Source organism: Parambassis ranga, unplaced genomic scaffold, assembly GCF_900634625.1.
Source record: "Parambassis ranga unplaced genomic scaffold, fParRan2.1 scaffold_22_arrow_ctg1, whole genome shotgun sequence".
NCBI lineage: Eukaryota > Metazoa > Chordata > Actinopteri > Ambassidae > Parambassis > Parambassis ranga.
The window spans coordinates 1,673,100-1,678,957 of record NW_021144778.1 but is presented as its reverse complement, the minus strand read 5'-3'; the positions used below and the strand labels follow the sequence as shown (position 1 = coordinate 1,678,957).

The 5,858-nt window shown below is 42.9% G+C and overlaps 1 pseudogene; it reads left to right on the top strand.

The window, feature by feature from the left end:
- LOC114430290 (centrosomal protein of 55 kDa-like) overlaps positions 1-2,066 on the top strand; it is a 9,169-nt pseudogene extending 7,103 nt beyond the window's left edge.
- The last annotated feature ends 3,792 nt before the right edge of the window (positions 2,067-5,858 follow it).

Below are 5,858 nucleotides of genomic sequence, written 5' to 3'. Positions count from 1 at the left end.
GTCCTACATACTGGTTGTGCTGTAAAGCTCCTGCATAATATATGTTGGTCAATTGCTTACTAACATTTCTTTTTTTAGCTACTGCAGGTCCAGAAAAGGAACCTCAGCTCAGCTTAGGGGTGCAGAGAGACCTCGAGGGCCAAAACGCTGAGGTTACTAGAACCCAGCAGGAGCTCAGTGCACATAGGAACCAGGTAAATGCTGCATTATTTCATGTAATTATGAAAGTGAAGTTCTGTTGCCCTTGAATCCATGAATGCATATATTGGCCTCTTCTGCAGCTTTGGTGAGAAAATGTTTACATCTTCACAGATTTAGGGACATTGCCTCTGTTAAAAGATTTTGACCCTGAATCAGAATAGAGCAGCTGCAGCTAGAGCACTGAACATGCATATTCTGTGGATTCAGTCATCTTTATAACTGACCTGTAGAAGTCTTTTTCAGAACTGAGCTGACAACAAAGAAAACATCATTCTGCAAATTGTGTTTTTTTTCGCTCTGCAGACCGTGAAGGCTCAGGCTGAGCTGCAGTCTCAGAAGGAGCAGGTCACCAGGCTCCAGGTGGAGCTGTTAGTGCAACAGAGGAAGTACGAGGACAAGTGCAGCGAGTTGTCATCCTTCCTGAGGAAGCATGAAGAGAAGAGCAAAGAGCTGGAGGAAGCCAAAATGCAGCTCCAGGCAGAGAGACTTGGCAACAGGTAAAGCTGCTGGCTCTGGTTGACGTCGGATCAATAAGGTTTCACGCTGAGCTGCTAACATGTCATCAATCGGCAATTTTACCTCCTCTCATTAATACTAATGCCAAAAACTAATGTTGTACTGACCTTTGAATTAACACTCCCTCTGGGATTAATACAGTATCTAAAATAAAAAAAAAAAACAAAAAAAAACAAACAATGTGTCCAGGCATGCAGCAGAACTGGAGAGTATGGACATCAGACTGGAGGAAGAGAGGAAGAGGTCTGCTGAACTTCTGCTGCAGGTGAGCATGAATTCACTGTTTACCTCCACTAACTAAAGTTAATAAGATTAAGAACCCGTTATTTGTCCCACAATGGGGAAATTGCATTGTTGCAACAGCGCAGATAGGGTAAATAAAAGTACCTACAAAGACACAATACAGATAGATGGATACAGTTAAAGAATGAGAGGAACATATTGCACAGGTGGGTGGAGGTAGGAGTGGTTTGTAGATTAAACCAAAGTCTGCTCAGACTGAATAAAAATACAAATACAGCACTGTAAATGTCAAACAAAATCATCCTTCACTAAATAAAATGAGGATGTCTGCATTTTAGATACAATCTAGTTCCATGTTCTAATATACAGCAGCATTGTAGGCACTATACAAAATTTGCCCTAATATCTGGCCTTCAACAGGTAAATATGCTGCAGAAGTCTCTTCTGAACCGAAATGGAGACGAGAGGAGAATCGCTGCCCTGGAACAACAGGTAACACTCTCTTAATTATAGCACACACCTACAAAAAGACCTGTCAAATAGAAGAAGAGGAGATGGCAGCATTCTCTTAAACGTACGCCTGTTCATACTTGTGGTTCTGCCTCTTAAGATCCAGATTTCTGCCAAGGACTTTGCAAATGAAAAAAATGATCGTCAGAGCATTCAGCACCAGCTACATAAAGTGCTGAAGGAGCTTCACAAGACCCAAGATCAGATTTCTAATCTGGAGTCTGCTGTAAGTGTTATGTGATCTATAGTATCATCAATATGAAGTCAAACCCTCATGACTCTCATGCCATTTTCTTTGCTTTCTAACAGTAGAGTAGTAGAGTATTCCACTGTCCTCTTGGAATGTGCATATTATGTTGCTCTACAAGTGCATTTGTTTTTTCCTATTTCAGATGCAGCCTAATGCTCGCTCTTCAGAGCCCAGCTCGTACAATAATTTTGAGCGCCTTACTACTGACCCTGGCCCCACATCGCCATGGAAATACGTCAACCTCCTGGAGACGACTTTCTTGGAGTGCCCATATTGTCAGGCCCAGTATCCCGCCAGCCGTCACAGGGAGCTTCTGGATCACATTGACGACTGTTATGATAAGTGAAAGCATGTCGTTTTCTCACCGGGCGCCTCAGTGCAGATCAGCACCGCCACCATCACAAACATTTCTTCTATATGTAGCTGTCAGAGTGACGTTATTGAACTTAATTGATAAATGTTAAAAATAAAATTCATATATTTATTAAAAAGCTATTTTCGTTTGTTTTCATTGCACTATAATGTGTTAAAAATAAGAGTCCAAGAGGATCTACCGGTATTTAATTTCCAAACGGACCAACGTTCATTGATCACAGATTGTTATTACCGATGCACTGAGAATGACACGTGGAAGAAACGGACCGCCTTAAAACTGATATTTGAAGAAGATGAAGAAATGCTGAGGAATTCTTCACTGTGTTTAGTCAAGACTGTTTTAGAAGATTGGTTGACCTCCCCCAGAGCTACGAGGCCAATGAGGTTCGTAAGTTAGAGGAAAATTCATAATACGTTTGTCACTGTTTGAAGCTACTTAGCATTTGAAGGACAGTAATGTGAGGCAGGAGAGCTGCAGTGACTGACTCTGCTGTGTACTACTGTGCTCTGCAGCCCACAGTGACAGGAAACAGCTCAACTCTGTACAAAAACCTGTGGAGCAAAGACAACACAATACTCCACAGCGTCCACTAGAGGGACTCACACACTGTCACAGCTCCAGCTGCTTCCTCCTTTGTTCAGTGTGTCCTTCACCTTCTCTCCTCTGTTATCTGCAGTCAACTAAAGACAGACAGTTTTAACAAAGTGTGCATTCAAGAAATGAGTTTTAGATACATTCTAGGATCAGTATTTTGAGCAGTAAAACCAACATCATGTCACCAAAACATCCATCCAGAACTTTGAGTCAGAGCTGATCTACACAAAGTGACCTTGCGTTTCAGTGCAGCCACAGTTGGTCACATCTTTCTTTAAAATCTGATCGGCCTCTGTGGGACTGGACCAGTCTGGTTTCTCTTATATCTGAATCTGAGGGTGTTTTCACACTTGGTCCCCTTCAGCCCTCTAAACAAACAGATCCATGACTCCAACTCCAACTGTACCCAGGCCCCTTTAAAACAAACCTAAACTACCCAGAATTCAGTGCACTGGGGGTCTGAGAGCTCTAGAGGACCTGGTGTGAACAGAAGGAGGACTGAGGCCCCAACTACCTTGAACTGGACCAGAAGCTGGTCCTCTTTCAATAAACTCACAGTGTGAACACAAAAAGAACTGAGACCTGTTTCTGTTGGTCCACTTAAAGAGGACTGAGTTCAGTTCTTTGAAAAGGTACCAGCTGTGAAAAGACAAAAGACACTTCTTTGAGGCCTCAGGAGTCAGAGTTCACCTGAGGAATCCCACAGGGACCTTTAGTGGGTCCATTTCTCTGTCGACACGTCTCCTGGGGTTCATACTCACACACACATTTCATGGTATGCTGATGATGCACAAATGTACACACCTGAAGAACAAACGTCTTGCATTGGGACACATCTATTGTTGATTCAGAGTAAAAGTATGAAGGGTGTGGATGTGGATTCTCCATCACTGGCTACAAAGACAGGAGCAGAGGTCACCTGGGCCACATGGCATTCCAGGATGGCTCCTCAAAGCACTGACCAGCTCTCAGAGGTCCTCACTGACATCTTCACCCCTCCCTGCTACAGAAGCTGCTCTGCTGCAGACCACAGGTCTCTAACAAGTGCTGAAGACAGTAGAGCACATCACTGGCTCTCACCTGCCTTCCCTGCAAACCACCTTCATTACTCATCACTCAGGAAAACACAGAAAACCCTCAGAGACCCCACACACCTCAGCTACACACTCTTTTCACTGCAGGATCTACCAAAGCATCCGCACATGGACTAGACCCAGAAACAGCTTCTTGTCCTCAGCCATCAGACTCTTGAACCAGCAGATCCACCACACGCATCTCCCCGTCAGAGGAACACAGAAGCTCACAGAGGACAGGTCCTCCTTCAGTCTGAGCTCCCTGGATGATGATGCTGCAGCATCACTGTCATCTCTACAGCTTCCATCAGCCTGAATAGAAACAGAGCACAGCAAGAGGCCGAGCTACACAGCTGAATATGAAAGTGTAACGCACTATGGGGCCATAGATGTAATAAAGCAACAAAAGTAGCTTCGGCTATGGAGGCTGAGTGTGTGAATAAGACACCAAAGAAAATAATAGAGCTCAAATAAATATATTATTGTCATGTAATAAGCAGATATGCAATAGGACAGTAACAGCAAGTTATGAATGATAATAAATGTATTTATTACTATGTAATATATATAAACAGGTATTCAGTAATAATATGCACAATAAACAATCCAAACTGTGATGACAGAAGGTCACTCTGCAGTTCTGTCCATATTTCAGTTCATTCAGGAAACAATAGTTCATTCAATGTTCCAAAAAAAGGTTTGAGTTCAAGAAAAAAAATGGGGAAAACTCAAATAGGTGCGTAGTAGGAGGCCAAAAAAAAGGTTTTTATAATCCTACAGCGTCACAGGGTGATCGGGCAGCTCGCCATGTTGAACTGGATTTCAAGCTAAAGGAAAAAACCTGACCTAAACAAGGTCAAACACACACATTAAAATTCAGTATGAATGAAATGATCTTCCATCAAGAAAGTAAATAAATACATCCATACATAACGATGCATAATGATGAATAAATAATACCATCAATGCTATTGGTCATACAGCATATAACGCTCAGGTTATTTAATGATAACATTTATAAATCAATCATTCAACTTTCAAGCTTTGGGTAAAGGTGAAGCTAATGATGCACTTTATAATAAATCAAATTAAATCAGCAATAAGCTAATCACAGGTTCATAACATTTAAATGTTTAGGTAAACAAACAATTTGTTTGTGCATGTCGATGGGTCAGTTCAGAAGCACCATAGGCCGGTTTGGCTTTAACCACAAAAGCAACAAAAACTATACAAAACGAACAAAACAACCAATAATAAAGAATTCAGTCGATACTCTAACACTATGCCTAACATTCGGCCATAAAAGTAACACAAATAGCACGGTCTATTAAAATAAAGACCGGTATTAACAACGTTAGCTTAGCCATTAGCCTAGCGGTTAGCCTATAGGCTTTGTGAATGACCGCGGCACCGCATTCGATAATAAACCAAAGTTCGCAGGGTCAATAAATGACTCGCCGCTGAGTGGATATTTACGGAGATGATTTAGATTCAATCGGCGCGGTTCGTTTGGGTCATGAAGCAGTTTAATCGTTACTTTTGCCAGAATGCTAACCGGAGCACGCCAAGCACAGGGACGGCAGCGGCCATGGAGCGAGAGGAAACGCGGGGTTGTGCCCCGGAAGTTAAAGGGACACACCCCGCCACAATAAAGCGGTGACAGGAAGTGAGACGCTGTCTGTGTTATGTGGGTTGCAAAAGGCTGCATGTTGGAGTGAAGAGCTGCTGTGTTCTCTCTGGTGTTCATTCAGCACAGCTGGAAATAATGCTCCTCATTAGTACTCAGTGCACCACCACCTCCATCCTTCTTTGCTACCGAGTCAGGGTTAGGGAGTTGGCCCCGGAGGACACCGCCCTTCGGCCCTGGAGACCGCTCTCCCCTGTGTTGCCGACAACAGTCTGGATCAGGACAGGAACGGCTAACAGCAATCATATATACTGTAGGAGCCATAGATGGTGGCAGTGCAGCTGTTTTGTTATAAAAAGGCAGCTTTATTTATATAATTTATTTAGAAACAGATGCTCACTGCATTCTATGACGTGGTTATTTAAGAGTCCCAGCTGCTCATCTAAAGCGTCATGTTACCATGGAGAC